Source organism: Triticum urartu, chromosome 1A, assembly GCF_056163025.1.
Source record: "Triticum urartu cultivar PI428250 chromosome 1A, HENAU_Tu73, whole genome shotgun sequence".
Taxonomy (NCBI): Eukaryota; Viridiplantae; Streptophyta; class Magnoliopsida; order Poales; family Poaceae; genus Triticum; species Triticum urartu.
Window position 1 is genome coordinate 5,642,032 of NC_141873.1, and position 19,255 is coordinate 5,661,286.

The 19,255-nt window shown below is 42.6% G+C and overlaps 1 long non-coding RNA gene and 1 pseudogene across 2 annotated transcripts; one reads left to right on the plus strand and one right to left on the minus strand.

Moving 5' to 3' along the window:
• Positions 1-1,474: 1,474 nt before the first annotated feature.
• On the plus strand, positions 1,475-9,548 carry LOC125541054 (putative disease resistance protein RGA1; annotated as a pseudogene). The gene is made up of 4 exons (XR_015615833.1): positions 1,475-1,805; positions 1,913-2,689; positions 6,781-9,194; positions 9,275-9,548. The product of XR_015615833.1 is annotated as a putative disease resistance protein RGA1 (transcript).
• Positions 9,549-13,678: 4,130 nt separating this feature from the next.
• Positions 13,679-15,445, minus strand: LOC125535626 (uncharacterized). Its single transcript, XR_007294860.2, has 3 exons — positions 15,004-15,445; positions 14,654-14,759; positions 13,679-14,018 (listed from the first exon to the last, which is right to left on the minus strand). It is a non-coding gene; the product is annotated as an uncharacterized LOC125535626 (long non-coding RNA).
• Between the last annotated feature and the right edge of the window lie 3,810 nt (positions 15,446-19,255).

Genomic DNA, 19,255 nt, shown 5'->3' on the forward strand with positions numbered 1-19,255 from the left:
AGCACTGTGACACCATCGAACCACCTTTTTTCTTTCGCCGAGTCACTCTCGTCCAACACTCGGGACGGAAAAAATCTGACAAAGTGATGGCTGACGGCCCATCCTTTGGCAACGGTCCCTTCCATGGTTTCACCTTCGATTTCTGCGAAGGAACCGAAGTATCCAATGAACCCGATTTCTTAGCACTCACCTTAGGTTTAGACCCCGAGGTAGATGTAGCCACAACAAATGTAGATGGTGACCGCACCGGCGCATCCGGCAGATCCTCATCATCGTCTTCTTCATCATCAGCTAGTATCCAAAAACGTCCCCCAACCCGCTGCGCAGGCTTGGGTTCCTCGGCGTCCCTCGTAAGATCCACGAACTCAATTTGCTCATCGCATTCTCTGGGCGCCTGCACACACTCAAGAACTTCGATATGGAAAAAATCAATAATAAAACTCTTACCAACAGCAATATCTTCGCCAACATTGAGATGTCGTCCGGCTAAAATGTCTCCTTCTTCATCGCGGATCGTCATCCAACGGGACGGGTGCGAGTAGATCAGGCCATTGATCCATCTCCCCGCCTTTCTATCGTCCTGAAAACGCACATACCATTTCGTATGATTCAAATACTCCCAATCACGATCTGCCATCGAGGGATCCGGGCTAGACGACGGGGAAAGAGGGAGATCGGGCGCCGCCTCCGAAACCGGCCTCCACTCATCTTGGATCGGATCCGGCGTAAGTCGCCGGGGCGACGGCGGCGGAGGATCCGCACCGCGGGTGAGCGGCGGAGAGGAAAGCCCCTTCCCGATGGCACACAACCCTACCCCGTCCGCCGTCGAGCTGGGCGGCGGTGGCTCCGGCAGGATTGGCGGCGTCAGGGACGCCCGGCCGCCGCCCGTCGATTCGCCCGAGGAGTCGCCCGCGGACTCGCCCATCCAAACTCCACTCAAGAGAGCAATGCACCTACGGTGTGGCCGGACTCATCTCCCCGGAGAATCTTCTGTGCTAACTGGCTAGAGCGAGCCTGTCCACGCCTTGGCTAACCACAACGTACGAAGACGTCCAACCTAGCTAACGACCAAACCAACGAGGACCGATGACCACATGGGTCTAATTCCACTGCAGTGGGTTCTCTGAAACTGCTCAGCTGTAGCAACTCATGCACTAAGCTCATATTATTATTTTCTGGAAACGGAAATTAGAGTACCTAATTTATGTAGCTTTCCCTGCTCTTTAATTTGCTCTGCTGTCTTGTTTGTTGACGAAAGATGTCAAATCTAACCAGCTTCCGGCCGGCACATATCACCCGCAAAAAAAAAAAAAGCTTCCTGCAGATATGCCAACTTGTGATAGAGCAACGAGTGGCCACCTGAGGACACGACTCATGCTGAGGTCTTTGTATTTGGTTTATCCTTTCAACTTCTTCCCCGTATTTCATTTCATTTCATACTGCTGTATATCCGTATTTACTCGGAAGTTGAGCTATTCAATGGATGCAAGTTTGATCCTGCAACTTGCGCGGTCTTGCTTGGAAGTGCTGTCCATGCTGATAAGGCTTCATTTTTGTCCACACAACTAAATATCAGGAGGCGCAAATTGGAACAAGGACAGCAATAGCAGGCCATTCCAACTGCTAGTCGGCCTCCTCCCCACCATTGCTCTAAGGCCAAGAGCTCTGTACTCCAACCATAACGATAGCTAGCTCCTCGCCGCCGGCCGCCATCAGCGTCGTAGCAGCAGCGAGAAGAGGAGAAGCAGCGAGCAGAAGAAGGCGCAGCACGGAGCCAACAGGGACAATCAAAGCGGTGGTTAGAGGTAGCCAAAGATTTCTTCTTTTACCAAACCTCTATTCTCTTTGTCTCTGCATTTCTGCCTTGTGTAAAATGATTCCTCATTTCATTCGCTTAAATCTTATTTCCCAGCAAGAAGATTCTTTCTTCCTAGAAAATCCACAACATTCCATGGCCACAGCTTGGGATGTTGCATCTTTTGGCTGGGCCATAACCGTGGTTGGCTGGCTGGTGTCACCCATCATCACCTTGCTCCTGCCCAAGATCCTTGCATGCCTTGGCTTCGACCCGTCGCAGAAGCTCCATGACCTCGAGTTCCGCATCATCCCGGAGCTGGAGAACACGCTGCGGACCGTAGATCAGGAGAGGATGATGCAGAGAGCAAGCAAACAGAAATCCGATGTGGCTGCACTTGACAAGATGGCAACCGAGCTGAGGCACGCTCGGGAGGATACGGAGGACATCTTCGATGATGCACAGGAGAGGATTGTTTGCAGGGACATCCTCGATGACGCCGTGCAGACCTTCAGGAGGAGCTGCCTGGTTATTGCATGCGTTGTTCTGAGCAGATTGGCTTGTCTATTGCAGTCGGCACGGAGAAGATATTCACCTTGGTTCACCGGAAGCACTTCCGGTGAAGCTATGACTATCATCAGTGCTGCTGCCTCAGACGAGCCCGGTCTAGTGGCTATCGATATTTCAGGCTCCGATGAGTCTGTTCCGGTAACTGCCAGTGTTGCTGCCTCACAGGAACCAGCAGCTCCGACCTCGGATACTTTGGGACGATGGCTCTCTTGCTTTTGCAGCTCATTCGACTTGTTCGAGCACTGTTGGACATCCACCTTCAATTGGCTACGCTTTTATCGAGACTGGTCCTATGAGGCGGCTGGCTTCACAAGTTACCAGCTGGTAAGTACATCCAATTCATCGCCTACTCCTCATATCATATGCGCCCTTTGTACATGTAAAAGCTCTCTGTACATGTCATACAGAAGGTTTTTTTTTTCTGTTAGCCTGACTTCAACATTAAATCATACATTTATGTTATGGATAGATACAAACATGTCATCTCATCTGTATATGGGCTTCAAATGGTATTATAATACCCACTATATTGCTAAGATGATAATCGGTGTAAGTACTAATTCTCTCATTTCACATAAACATCCCATGCTACAGACTTGGTACTTTTTTCGATCAAAAATGGGAGTATATGCGATTGACGTACACAAGTAGTCCATTGCTAATTACGATGTTGGTCTACATTCTACAAGGCCATAGCCAATCATATCCAAGGTTTTGGATCCCGAGTGGACCATTTTTCTTGAGGGGCACCGATTTGCGGTTACCACGAAGTTCCTAAAAAAACAGAATTTCATTAAAATCAATTTTTGTATTCAAATATGCGAAATTTTGAATTCAAGTACTTAACTCCTATACATCAGGAGACTTGCCCTATCGTAGTGGTTGTTCATTGGCAGCTGCCGCTTGCTCATAAGTCGCGAGTTCGACCCTCGTCATTTTCAAAATTTGACATCATTTTTGAACTTTTGCATACTCCAAAAGAAATAAAAAAGTGTGAGCCAAGATTCAAATCAGCTAATCGCCGCTGAGGGAAGCATGGCTTTGCCACTATGCCATGACCAGTTATGCTGTTATAAAAGTGATGCAAAGTATTTAACTAAAAGGCAAGTGTTTGAATTCGAAAATTTTGACATTTTCTGCTCCGTACGAGTGTTTCTGGGGGGGGGGGGGGGGGGGGGGGTCAGTAAACGCGGTAACTACTCGAAATCTTGATTTGGTAGCCAATCGAAATAGGCTTTCGCCCGCTTTATAGATAAAGCAACGATCCATACAACCAACATCCAAGTCCGAATCATGAACGACAGCTAGGGCAACAGCACAGTCAAGCCAAAATAACACAAGAGAAATAGCAAAAAAGCCACCTAGTGGCTGCCGAAAAGCGATCCTACGAAGATGATAGTCGACGCACTGTAGTCAATAGCGCATCTAGCATGCTTGAGCCCAAGCCGATCGCGGTCTCGCTGCTTAGAGAGTGGGTGCCAGTGCTGCAGAAAAGCAAGGAATTTGAAGGAGTCAGACGCCTGCCTCGGAAAGACCTGCTTAATCACCATTTTATTATGTGTCGTCCGTAGAGTCCACGATAGCGCCGCAAAGAGAAGCCAGAATAAGCGAAGATATTGCCCAGGATGGGTGGCCCTGGTCTGGAGGAACTCCGCGAGCTTCAAGGCCTCACAGTCGGGCCCAGTCCTTCGCGAACGAACGTCCATAGGAATCCTGCCGCCGTACATGAGAATAGGATGTGAGTCCCATTCTCCGTTACCGCGCATAAGGCCTTGTACAATTCTAGGTGCTTAGGGAAGGTGCTTACAGAAATAACCCAGGATTTCCTCAAGTACCGGTGCTTATTTGTACATGATAGACGCTTAATTAGGCATCTCTCTCTTAGAAATAGACACTGATGCTTTAGAAAAAATAGTTTATTTTTCTAAGCACCTAGCATTGTACAAGGCCTAAGGGGCACAAGCAATCCCCCAGGCCATGCCACTTAAGCACCTCGGTCCCCAAAGGGATGCGATCTCGTAGTAGTTGCACACAAAAATCTGAATCTTCAATGGTAGAGGGGCCTTCCACAAGGGAGAAAGCCAAGGGATAGTGGATAACTAGCATAATGCCTGGCATGCCGTGTTGACCGAGAACTCACCCGTTGGTGTTAGCCGCTAGGAAACAGTGTCCACATAATCCCATAGCACCGGCGATAGGGCAGCCCGCAATCTAGTCCACTCGTTAGTCTCTGCTTGCCCAAATGTACAACGGAACCGGATGTTCCACTACCCAGACCGGGAAGCCATGGAAAATAGTATTAGTGGATACACGCAGATTGAGAACATGCCAGGAAAGCTCACCTGAAGTGGCTCAGAACCCACCCAGGGGTCCAGCCAAAATTGGGTCCCATCCCCATTTCCGATAGAGAAGGATATTCCTAGTCGAATGTCCTCCTTGATCCTTTTGATGGATCGCCAAAACTGGGACCCTAGCGGGAGCATGCCAAGACAGGTTCACCCCTAAGGTATTTAACATTAAGGAATTGCAGCCACAAGCCGCCCCCGCCTCGCAGGATCCGCCAGACCCATCGTAACATGAGCGCGACGTTCATACGTCGAGAGGCCACCCAGGCCTCCACGGTCCTTGGGCATACAGTTGTCCGCCCACTTGACCATGTGGTACTTCTAGGCCACTGGCAGCCTGCCGGATCGAAGAACCTAGCGAGCTCCTTATCGAACAAGCTATGAACGCCCTTCGGTAGGATATACAGCCGCATCATGTACATGGGGAGGCTCACAAGGTTAGAGCTGATAGGGACAGTTTTACTTCCCTTTGTGGTAAACGGTCCACACCACGGCTCAGCCTGGACGCCACGCGGCCCACCAACGGGTCCAGCACACTCATCAGAATCTTTGAATCGGCCATTGGCATCCCCAAGTATGTGGGGAATGAGGTCAGCCTACAGTTTAAGTTGTCCGCGATCCGTTGTTGTTCTGCCGGCGGGAAACCTAGTACGACGACCTCTATCTTATCAAAGTTGATCTTTAGCCCCAGCATAGCCTCAAAACAAGGGAGTAGGAACTTGAGATTCACGGTGTCAAGGTCGGAGCCCTCCATCCTAATCATGGTGTCGTCCGCATATTATAGAAACCACCGGCCTGCCTTGTCTGGCATATGTCGCAAATTCATTGATTTGTGCCATAATACTATGTGCTGTGCACAACGCTTCAGATTTGGAATATAAACAATATTATTTACCAATATCCTATATTTCCTTGTTGACAATTGTGATAATATTTATTCGAGTTAGTATCACCATTAGTTCAAAACCTTGCACGGTGTTAACAAATCCATACACAAACTTGAAAAAACTATAAAATTGGTCACTGAACTTGCGATGCAGTAACACTTTCGTACAAAAGACTCAACCAACCCGTGCTGGGTTCTTTTAAAGAAAAACACCCTGTCATTATTTTAGACACTTCTAGCCTATATATTATAATGTAGATAATGTTCATAATTTACGACTTGTCGACTTTCTTTCTAATTACTTTTCTCTCAGCGAATAAACATTGCAGAACAACTAGTTGATGTATTACATGACACATTTTCAACAACTTAAGTGCACCAGAGTATGATCAAGAATAATAATTAAGAGTTATCTATCTGAAACTTCATAGTTGAGAACAAAAAGACCAAACATTGAAGTAGATCAAGTAACAGAGATACCATCGAGGCAAACTTGTTTGCCTTCTTCTTGAAGAATGCATCATCCTGACAACTACACAGAATTGTACGACCAAAGTGATTCAAATTACAGAATATTACAAACTTATGACTGAATCTTTGAACGCCAGAGAGCTTATGACTGAATCTTTGTAGTACCTCCTTGGCAATTACCAGTGCTGACAAAAGCTACATACTACAGGAACATCCCCTAAATCGTGCAGAACTGAGGAGAATATTCTTTGAACAAATTTCCCTAAATCAAACAGCCACACCTAAGTGACCTAGCCAAAATCATCGCCAAGGAGATGTATTGCCCCACCATGAGTTCAGTGACCACTTTTGTACTAAAGTGTTACCCCACCATGAGTTCAGTGACCACTTTTATGGTTTTTTCAAGTTTGTGTATGGATTTGTTAACACTGTGCAAGTTCGTGTACTAATGGTGATTTTATTTGTTTCCTACTTGCTTTATTTGTATGAAGCACTGATTCCATGCATACTTATACTGTAGAGTCATTATAGGTAGTTAATGTTTTTCATATTTGGAGACAGTTTTGTTCGTCAACATTTTTTCTGCATGTCCATTTGTCAATTTTCATTGCACCAGTGATATCTCATTTGTTTTGCATTATAGTCAGATATCTCTAATAAATAAAAATATGTACGTGATTGGCATACTCATTTAAGGTTTTTCTTTCTTGCAGAAGAATGCAACCTTGGTAGATATATTCCTTACTGCTATCTCAAGACGGAAATTGAAGAAACGAGTAGAGAAGGTAGAAACCACCATTACGGAATTGAAGAAGTCACCTCTCTTGGGCATGGCAAGCAACAGCACACCAAATGTTGTTGCCAACAAAAACAGGAGAAGACTTGGAGCTGCTAGCAAGCGGAAGGTATTTGGTAGAGAGGTGTTGCGTGATGATATCATGGCAAGGCTCCGTGAGATACCACAGTGTGATGCACCAAGCTCGAGTACTAGTCTGTGTTACTCTGTGATTGGCATATATGGTGTTGCAGGATGTGGGAAGACTACCTTTGCAGGATATATTCGAGATTACATAAAGGAGGAATGCAAGGAGAAACTTTTCGACACCATCATGTGCATTCATGTGTCTGAGAATTTCATTGTGGAGGATATATTTCAAGCAATGCTGAAGGATATTGGCGAAGATAGTCACTCCAATATTTCAGATCGTGGCAGTCTAAACGGAAAGTTGAAGGAAGCATTGTGTGGCAAACGTTTCTTCCTGATATTGGATGACCTCTGAGTGAAAAACAAGAATGACCAACAACTGGAGGAACTAATCTCTCCACTCATTGTTGGGTTGGAAGGAAGCAAAATCCTAGTGACAGCTCGAACCAAAGATGCAGCTGCAGCTCTGTGTGCCGATGAACTTATTGAAATGCCTGATTTGGATGAGGATCAGTACTTCAAGATGTTTATGCATTATGCTCTGGGAGGTACAAGTGTGGCCGTTAAAGAATTTGAAGAGGTCGGGAGATTGATTGCAAGAAAGCTACACAGCTCACCTATCGCGGCAGTGACAGTGGGAGGACGACTTGGGACAAATCGAGATATGAGATTTTGGAAAAACACTGCAAACCATGAAACGTTTAATGAAACCATGGATTTAATGAAACCATGGATGCTCTTTGGTGGAGCTATCAGCAACTTAATCCGGACATTGGACGATGCTTAGAATACTGCAATATATTCCCTAGAAGACTCAAATTGGAAAAGGACAAATTGGTGAACCTGTGGATAGCGCAAGGGTTTATAAAAATCAGCCATGCAGCAGAGGACATGGAAGATGTAGCCGAGAGCTACATTCAAGAGTTAGTGTCACACTCCTTTCTGCAGCCAGAAAGAACTAGTTCTGGTTGCTTTAGAATTCATGATCTGGTGCATGATTTATTAGACATGGTCACTGGATGTGATTGCTTCGGAATTGAGAATGGAAAAGGCCAGAGAGAAGGCTGGATAGGTGATGTCCCTCAAGATGTCAGCCATCTTTTTGTTCAGAATTATGATGGAGAATTGATTACCAAGAAGATCCTCGGATTGAAAAAGTTACGCACTCTCATAATCTATATTGTTGAAAAGGATACACCAGTTGAGGAAAAGGTCCTTCAGAGTATATGCCTAAGACTGCCGAAGTTACGGGTACTGGCCATTGCTTTCAACCACGGACGTCAATTCAGCAGTCACGTTGAGATGTTTTTAGTCCCAGAATCCGTTTTTCAGTTAAAGCACCTCCGCTATCTAGCTTTCCCGAAAGGTGCCGAATGCAAGGTTATTTTACCAAGTGCACTAGCTAAACTTCTCCATATCCAGCTGCTAGATTTTGGTCTTGGGAAAATTTCGGATTTTACCTGTGCTGCTGACCTTATCAATTTGCGGCACATATTCTGCTCGTACGTGAGCTTTCCTAACATAGGCAGGCTGAGCTCACTTCAAACAATACCATCCTTCACTGTAAGGATTGAAGAGGGTTATGAGATAAAGCAGCTTAGGTACCTGAACAAGATTCGTGGCAGCCTGGTGGTCGATGGCCTTGAAAATGTTAAAAGCAAGGAGGAAGCTCTTGAAGCCAATCTAGCAGCCAAGGAAAGGCTCATGGAACTGACACTGATCTTCCCAGATTACAATGATTCGTGCACTCCAGAAGCTGAAGCTGAGGTACTTGAGGGCTTGTGCTCTCCCGTGGGGCTTCAAAAACTGTCTTATCTTCTTCTACAGCGGCTCAAGGTACCCAGATTGGATGGTGGGTAAGCTGAACGGTGGCCCAAAGGACCTGCAAAAACTTGAATTCTGGTACTGCGGCCAACTGGGACCTGGTCCTGAACTTGAGGCTTTCCCGCATATTCATATGCTCAAGCTTGTGGGCTGCGGCTGGGATGCCTTACCAGGCAATATGGAGCACCTCACATCGCTCGGGACACTAGAGATCCACAAATGCAAGAATATCCGATCCCTTCCAACACTGCCCCAGTCTCTCAAAGAGTTTAAACTTGAGTTCTGCGACGATGAGCTCATGAAGGGTTGTCAAACAGAAGGAGATCTGAACTGGCTTAAGATAAAGCACATCCACCATAAATATTTTGACCCACGCATGTAAGCCTGTAATCCTCTTTGCTGCCTTGTTTTTCCGTAATTATTACACTCCGTTTCTAACTCTGCTTATTTTTATTCAGCACATGGTCAACCTCACAACATGGCCCTTCTCACGCCTCAGAAGCCTACAATGTGATTGTTCAGTGCTACTACATAATTGACCGTGAGCTGTACTACTAGTAGTAGTGCAATGGAATTCAGTAAAACTTGTCATTAGTGCTAGTTCTGATCTGTAATAATATTGGTAGTGCCGTTGAATTTGATTGATTACTGCTATTTAAGCACTGCGCTATGTAATGTACGAAACTACGAATGTCAAGGAGTTGGATAATTCAGTGCTCTCTAGCTTGCTCATCTGTCAGCAAATCCAAGTTTTTTACGTAACTAGGATTGCATACGTGGTAGGTGTAGCATTACTCATTTGGAATTCAGCGTGGTGAAAAGATCATATGTGCAGCAAAGGCACTCCTCTCGCCCTAAGTGGGTGGTCACATGAGAGGATTAAAATTGTATGATCAACATCCATAGCGAGGAAGACGGAGATAGTGGCGGCGAGTGGTGCTGTTGTCTCATGCAGATCAGCCTTGGCTGCCACTAGTGAGGATGATACACGCATCCGGAGTGCCCCGGGCTACAGTTTTGGCGGTGTCGCTGTCTTTTCTCCTTGTCAAGTTTTCTTTGGGTGGCAACGAGTGGCTCCTGTTGAGTCTCGTCAGCCTACCTGTGCGGCTGTGATCATTGCTCGCCGTAAGGCCATGCGCATATGCAACTATTGGGACTGAGGTAAGTGGAGGAGACAATATTATTTGACTTCGATTGGATGGTACTTCTCGAGTACACATACTTGAGCTCCGGGTGAAAACTCTGGTCTAACCCAAATTGGTTATACCTGGCAATGGCGGCGTTCTTTGCGTCGTTACCTTCATGATGGCATTGCTCGGATTTTGCTCGGAATTTGTTCTTCATGGTGAAAACCACGATCTGACCTTTGGTGGTTCGATCCGGCGACTGCAACGCTTGTACGTCGTTCCCTTTCTGGAGGCGTCGCTTTTGGAGAACCCTTCTCTTAGTCTTTGTGTTGTCAAGAGATGATGGGCACTCATGGTCAATGTTGTATTTCGTCAATTGCTGTTTTCATTGCTTACGTTTTCTTTTTTTCTCTCTCCGTCTAGGCATAGCTTTGGTCTTGCAGCTTTTTTCCAACCAATTAACAATAGTGTCGATACTGCCCGCTATGCCCGGCGGACACAAGTGGACCGGTAATTGGCTTTTTTCTACTAGTGTCTATGCTGCCTATTGTATCGCATCTGTGCTAGAAAAGGTGGGAGAAGGTGACACAGAGCTCAATTTGTCAGGGTATAGTCGAAGACCCAGTTCGTCTGCATCCAGACGTACATATAAGCCCAAGTTCACTGATAACAATTGTGACACTACTCATGATAATCCTCCAAAACCCGTGCAACCTGAAGATAAAACTGACCACTCCTAAGGCATACTGGTGGGCCGAAGGCAATGTTCGTGGTGAGCGTTGGGGCGGGGATCATAAGTGTAATACCGTGGTTCAGTTACACGTGGTTCAAGAGATGCACGTACTGCGACAACCGAGTTTGGTCGCGATAAATACTCGTTTTGTTGCAATAGACGCCCCATATTGCAACAAACTACATCATCGTTGCAACATGGTAGCGATATTGCAACAAACAAATTATGTTGCGCGAGACAGTCGTTTTGTTGTAATAGAGACTAGGTATTTCAATAGAATATCTATTAGTGGTAATATTTGGAAAGATATTCCGACATCTGTGAGACGTTGCGTTAGTTACAAATATCGTTGCGAAAGCTTGGCTACCTATTGCAACAAAATATGTATTGGTCGCAATAGCGTACATTTTAAAAATTGAAAAACATGGACATTTTATTATATTGGATGTAAACATTTACTCCCTCCGTTTCTTTTTAGTCTGCATATAAGGTTTGGTCAAAGTCAAGCTTTGTAAAGTTTGACTAACTTTATATTAAAAAATATAAACATTGACAATACGAAATCAACATTATCAGATGCACCACGAAATGTATTTTCATACTATATAGTTTTAATATTGTAGATTTCATATTTTTTTATATAAATTTGGTCAAACTTTCTATAGTTTAACTTTGACCAAATCTTATATGCGAAATAAAAAGAAACGGATGGAGTAAATATACATTGAATTTTTTTTGTAATATATGCCGAACAATTTTTAAAAACATATTGAACACTTTTTTGATATAGGCTGAACAATTTTTTGAAATAAACAATGAATATTTTAGTATATGTTGAAAAATTTCTTGCATATGATGAACAAGTTTCATATAAAAATTGATGCATGTGCAGGGGCACCGACTATTAGAAATCCGCCAATCCACATGTGCTTCCGGAGATCGGATAATGGAATGCTAAATCGATATCTGGGGTCAAGCCAGGGTACTTATCCTCCCGTCTATAAATCAATGACCAATAAAAGACCAAAGTTGTGTACCATAGTCAGTAGCTAGGTATGGATAGGGAGGCATAGAATACATATGAGTTGTCTTACTAGCGTGAGCAATCATCCAACTATGGTGGTTTCTCAACCGCATCTATATATTGATCTGCGGCGCTTCTATGAAGTTTTCCTTGTCTCCGTTTTCAAAGCTGAATGGATGACTGAATCTGTCGAAGCATCATTCGATATTTGCAGATTATACAAGGTGAACAATTTCTTAATATACGATGACCATTTTGTAATACACGATGAATATTTTTGTAATGCATGACGAACCTTTTCAAAATATCATGTTAATATTTTCTTAATATACGATGAACATATTTTTATTACATGGTGGACCTTTTATATCATACAAAAGGGAAAACAGAGAAAAGATATAGCAAAAAATGAAAATAGAGAAAAGAAACCACAAAAAAAATGAATAGAAAGAAAGAAGCAAGAAAAAAAGGAATAAGAAAAGGAGAAAGAACAAAGAAATTAAGAAAATAATAAAACCTGGTTAAAAAAATAAACAGAATAAATTGGTTCATGGTTCCTATAACTGGCAGGAACCTTCGAGAATTACCACTACGCCAACTGTTTTCGTTGTTCATTATTTGGAAAACACAGTAATTAACCCTTTTTTTGGTATTATCATGTAAGATATATACCCAATTTATTATGTGTGATATTTCTGAAAAAAATAAAAAAATAATACACAATAAATAATTGTGAACTTGAGGAAACATCAAATATTTGAAAATGTACGTAGAATTGGAAAATTTTATCGGTTTTGAAAAAAGTTCATGGATTTGAAAAAAGGATGGATTTTGCAAAAAAAATCATAAATTTGAAAAAAAACATAATCAATTGGAAAAAATTCATGGATTGGATATTTCATTGATTTAAAAAAAATGAAAATTCATGAATTTCAAAAAATATTCACAAATCATAAGAAAAAAGTTTGCATGAATTTTAAAAAGTTCATCGAATTCAAGAAAAGATCACGTAATTTGGATGAAAGAGTTCATCGATTTCAAAAAAAATTCATCAATTTTAAAAAACATTATGGAACTTAGAAAAAGTTCGTCGATTTTGAAAAAAAGTTCATCAAATTTGAAAAAAGTTCATCGGTTGTTTTTTAAAAAAATTATCAATTAAAAAGTCAGCAATTTCAAAGAAACTTCATTGATTTTGGAAAACAATTCATCAATTTTAAAAAACATTTGCAAAGTTGGAAAAGGGTGATCGCTGTTGAAATAAAAGTCCATCAAATTTGAAAAGAGTTCATCAATTTAATAAAGTAAATTGATTTTGGAAAAAATTCATAATTTTTTTAAAAAATTCATTAAAACCTAAAAAAATTCATCAGTCTTTTCAAAATATTCTCATACTTGCAAAAAGTTCATTGATTTTTCAAAAAAGTTCATCCAATTAAAAAAATTTCATCAATTTTGAAAAAAAAAGTTCATCATTTTCAGAAAAAAGTTCATCAAATTCGATAAAAGTTAACAAATTTGAAAAAAGAATATTTGAATTAAAAAATGTTCACTCATTTAGCAAAAGAAAAGAAAAAATAAAACCGATGAAACCCATTCCAAGGAAAAGAAAAGGAGAGAATCGGCCAAGCTGGAGAACGCCCCTTGTAGCAGCACCTGGGTTAGCCATGGAGCTGTGCTCTAGCTGGGGAAGAAAATGGCGAGGGACGATTGGAGGAGAGAGCTACAGAGAAAAGATAAGAGAAAAATGCATCATACAGTGCGTGGGCCAGAAAAATGTACGAGTGCGCTGTCTCCCTGGTCTTACGATCCAGTTGGATCACGTGGCCCGCGCGCATCCGGTGCGACGGTTCGGCTGGCGCACCAGGTGGAAACGTTTCCCTTTCAGTATTTCATTGAAAAAGTTCTTAATACACAATGAATATTTTTGTAATACATATTAAGCTTTTTTATATACCATGAACATTTTCTTAATGTAAGATGAACATTTTTGTAATACACATTGGACCTTTTTTTACACAACGAACTTTTGTATCATACCAAAATAATAGAAATATGGAAAAGAAAAAATTAAAAAAAATACAAATTCAAATAAACAAAATTAGAAAATAAAAGAAAAAATGAAAATAAGAAACAGAAACAGAAAAATGTAGAAATAGTGAAGCTCGACGGTGGGCTGGCCCAAACTGGGCGTCGAGACTAGCTAGGCGCCTTTAGCAATGCCGCGGCTCCTTGACGCACGCGCGCGTCAAATAGGATCTGCCCACACTTAGCGATTCAGCGAGATCGCAATGGAGGTCGGTGGACGCGTGGTCAAACTGGAAAGAATGAGAAGAGAAGTCAGGCTATATTTGCTTATGGGCTAATTTAGAGTGGTAGTATATTCAGCCCAGTATTTAGAGGCCCAGGCGATAGAGTTCCGGGTCAACAGAGTTTTGACCGTTTCCAAACTGTTTGCAGAACTAAAGTCTATTCTTTATCAGGACCTTTTGATGAGTGCAGATATTCAATTCAAACATGATTTATGTAGACAAACTAGACATAACATGGCCTCTTTTTCCACAAATGGATCTCCATCCGAGTCCACGCCATTGGGTCTTCCTTGTATTGGATTATACTAGCACATATGGCCGTACGTTGCAACGGGAGAGAAAATTTGTGTCTCCATATAAATATCCAACAATGCAGCACGTGCATTGCAACAGGCGAGAAACTTCGTGTGTCCATATAAATGTCTATCAATGCCACATGCCAACATCCAAACGGTACCACCCGATGGCGACATAGTGGCACACGCCAAGGTCAAAATATACAATTAATGAGTTTGCTTTTCTCTTAAATGTTTTGGATTATCAGGTATTCATCTTGATATAAAAGATGACCATACGCCCAAATTACATGCCACATTATAATTCTATGAAAAAACATAGTACGGAAATAAACAAATGACGACCTCATGAGCGCCTTCGCTTCCTTGAACGTCATGCCATGTAGAAAAATATCATATAACAGCTCATGACGGCTTGTAGAAGGTCTGCCTCACCCATTTTTATCACAACCTTGGAAAAACAATGTTGCAAAGGAAAATGATTTAATAATAAGAAAGACCCTATGTCTCTGCGTAAAGAGCAACGACACTAAGAAAAATAAACCAGCGCCTGAAGGTACTGGTACATAATTAACCTTCCACTATTCTCGTGCCTAGAGCAATCTTCAGTACCGCTAATTGCAAAACAAAAGCAATCTATAGGATTTCCAATCATTGTTGCAAATCTAAACCAAGAATTGTTTGAGGTCACGCACCATAGTCATCTTCCTTGGAGGCAGCCATCGCAGGCCAGGCAGCGCGGAACGCACAGCGTGAGCGGCAGCCGTACCCGCACGGCTGTGCGTGAAGTCGGCAGCTGATCCAGCCGAAGACAATAAAGATGTTAGTGAAGGAGACGCCTGTTGTAGATGACGGACGGCGGTGGGCGACGCAAGCCGATCTAAGATCGGAAAACCAAAAAAGAACCGTCAATCAAGACGACCGGCGAGAGAGAGAAAAACTCCGATCAATGGATCGGGAAAAAGACTATCTAGGGCAGCCGATCAACACGATCGGCGGACGAACCCTAGGTACGGGCGGCGCGGCCCCCGGCGGCGGTCATGAAGGCCGACCGCCCCGGGGGCGGCGCGCGGGTGCGGAATCGGCGGCAACTAGGTTTATGATCGATTAGGCTGATACCATGTTAGAAGGGAGAGAGGAATTGGTGGAATAGTTGTTGTATTGCTTGAGCCTCATGGGTATATATATAGAAGTACATGATTATCTTGGAATACAAGGCAAGCTAGAATAATATTCTGCGCTATCCTAGCTTTCCTAATAATCACGATAGTCAACAACGGTCTCAATCACTTGAGGGAATACACTAAGAAAAAAAATGGAGAGAACAAAGCAATGGCATTCTCGTTGACAAGATCCTGAAGAAATTAGCCGGAATTTCCCTGAAGTGACGACACACCATAAAGGGGGGATATGGCTATTTACAAAAAAAAATTGCTGCACATATGGAAGGTTAATCTTTACTAATAAAGATCACAGTAGTTCAAAACTCATCCGAGTTGCTTAATCTGTTGTCGGGTCAGCTGCTGTGTGCGCTCACTGCAGCACATGTGTGAGGTCTAAGATTCTCTCATTTGGTTTTCTTTTCTTTTGGAGTGATTGCTAAATTGTAAGTTTATACTAAAAATTCATAAGAACAAACTCAAAAAAACTAAGATTAATGGAAGCCAGACCAGGCACCAGACCAGACACATGCGGGGGTGAGGCTGTCATCATCAAAGAGAGGCATAATTTTTCGGGGGAAGGTTCTCCGCTCAGGCGGGGGGATTGTAGCGCCAGAACATACCAGATTTCTGCATGTGTCCAGTATAGCGAGTCAATTTGGTTAAAAAAAAACACTCTGCAAAGTTGTACAAGATATTTTAGTTTGTTTGCATCCTGCTTACACTTGTGAACACAATCACAAAGATTATTGCGGAGGTGCTTTCCATTTGGCTATGCACACACATGAACACCCTCATCTCCAACATTTAAAGTGTCTTTATCATACGGAGAAGAATACATGACAAAGACGATAATCATGAAATGGCAAAATATACAGATTCAACAAAGATTATTTTTTGCACACAAAAAAGCAAAGTTCTTTCTTTGCTCTTATAAATCGATTGACCTAATTAGTATGTTTTTTTTTCTTTTGAGAAATATCTATCCAAATGGAACTAGAGAAGTACTCCCTTCATTCCACAGTGTAGTGCCTATAGAGATTTTTTGTGAAAGTCAAACTTTGCTAACTTTGACCAAGTGTATAGAGAAAACTTCTACATCTACAATACCAAACATGTACATTCTGAAAATATAACTCATGATGTATCCAATGATGTCTATTTGGTATTCAAAATGTACCTACTTTTCTCTATAAATATGGTCAAAGTTTGTAATGTTTGACTTTTGCAAAAATCTATAGGCACTACATTATGAAATAGAAGGAGTATAACGTAGAACCACGATGGTGTGTCCGGGAGAAGAGAAATATGATATCGTGAAACATGAAGGCAAGCAACAGCTGAACTTATTTGTAGCACGCAGACGCAAAGTCATGGCATGGGCGGCTGTGGCAAACTTCGTGGAGAGAGCCTGCTTCGCTGCTTCCTTAGCAAAATCCTGTTTGCTGCACGGTGTTGAGTTCATTTTAGTTCCGCAATAGAAAGTTCAATCATTGTTGATGCATGTCAGACTTTTCTACGTCTGCTTGCCATCATAAAATGAAGGCCATCCATATCTGATCATGAATGCCTGGTCTGATTTAGAAGATAAGACTGGTCTGTTTTTTTTACAGGAGACTATGATGAAAGGACGATGGCAAATAAATCATACGTCAAAAAAGGACCACCCAATAATTCTAGCTAGATACGGTCAGGGTGGTACTTACAACTAATGCATGTACTACTATTTCCACGGATCCATTGTTCGCACACAAAAGAAGAAAAATCTTCAAATAATTTTTTTTCCATGTGATGCTGATAGGAGCCTCTCTACCGCACCCTTGGATGCTACTTCCTCGAGTCAAGTCGTACCCTGGTGAGTGCTGACCACCGTGTCACATATCATGTTCTACGTGAATTCATCTTGGTAAGTAGTCCTAGTGGATTTTTGTCTTCCTTCCTTTTTCGAGAAGGAGGGTTAAACCTCCTGACCTCGGCATCTATGGATGCATACAATCATAAAATTACTAAAATTTGTGTGAGGCAATAACGTCGAAGCCATCAACAAGCCCAATAATTCTAGCTAGGTATTGTGGTTCTGCAATTGTCACTGGAATGAGGCTAATCATGAGATGGAGATATATATAAATTGATATATGAATTATGGGTTTTTCTTATTCTTTTGAGAAATATCTATCCAAATATTTGAACTAGAGAAGGACAACGAAATCACCATTCATGGTGGTGTGTTCAAGGGAAGATAAATAATCTGAAACACAAAGGCAATCAGCAGCTAGACTTATCCGATCATCGAGACAGCCATGGCGCCCATGGGCGGCAGCAAATGGAAAGAGAACTATCTGATTGTGAAAAATGAACTGTAGCACACAAACACAAAGCCATGGCCATGGGCAGCAGCAAATGGAAAGATAACTTATCCGATCGTGAAAAATGAAGAGTAGCACGCAAATACAAGGCCATGGCCATGGGCGGCAGCGGCAACTTCGTTGAGAGAGAGTTTTCATGGGAATCAGTTCATTTAGGTTCCAAGACATGCCTCGAAGTCTAAACCTACTGCTACCGGTCGATTTTTTGCCATTTGATTCCCTGGCCGCGGTCCTTGACTCTAGATGCATCCCGACTTCTCTCCATTTGCTTGCAACCATAGAGTGACGGAGGCCATCCATACATGATCATGAAAGCTTGGTCCGATTGAGGTGATAAGACTGACCCCCATGAGACGACGATGACAAGTAAAAACACATCAACGGTCGCCAGTCGTGCACGGGTCAGCCAATAATTCTAGCTAGATAAAATGGTCCTACAACTAATGTGTGTACTATTTCCAAGCATCCAATGCTCCCATACAAAAGAAGAAAAATTTCCACATAAAGTTTTCAACATGATGCTGATTTTTTTGGAAGATATACTATGATGCTGATAGGAGCGCTCAACCTCACCCTCGGATGCTACTTCCTCGAGTCAAGTGGTACCCTGGTGAGTGGTGACCACCATGTCACATGTCATGTTCTACATCAATACGTCTTGGTAAGTAGCTCTAGTGGATGTTTTTCTTGAATTAATTAATTAATTCGTTTTTGAGAAGCAGGGTTACACATCTTGGTTTGTGCATATATGGACGCATACAACCATACAATTATTTAAAGAGCTGACGCAACAAGGACAAAGTCGTCAACAAACAAAATAAATTAGAAGACTGATAAATTCTACATGTACTGCTACCAGTTAGCACACATTGTGGTAATTGGCAATAGATTGAAGGTTCTGTTTGCAGTCATCGACTATAGGGGCAGCTCGACTTCTCTCCACCACAACTGAAGGAGGACAGCCATAAATGAATGATATGCTTGATCCAGGAGATAAGACCCGTCCATGATGAGACGATGACTACGAGTAAAAACACATCGAGGCTACCCGGCCCGGTCCTTAGATTTCAAGGGCCCGGGCTGAGATTAGAATATTGGGGCCCTTAAAAAATTTCAAATATTCTTAGATATGAAGTCATTGGCAATGATATCAATGGAATGAGATTAAAGACATGGTTTCCCCAAAATTGTGTCGTCGCGTCGGCCGATGGATGTTCTGTATTGTCCTACCGGCGCGTCCACATGGGGTCGGTGATGGGGTGTCATTGGCTAGGGTGCACGAGGGATCAAGTGTTTGTCGCAGACAACTATGGGGGAAGGGTGTCACATGAGAGATCAAGCCAATTGTGGCCTCACGAGGTGGCCGACGGCAAACTATCTTTTTGGTATGCAGAAATATGTTCTACAAAAAGAAAGCTTTA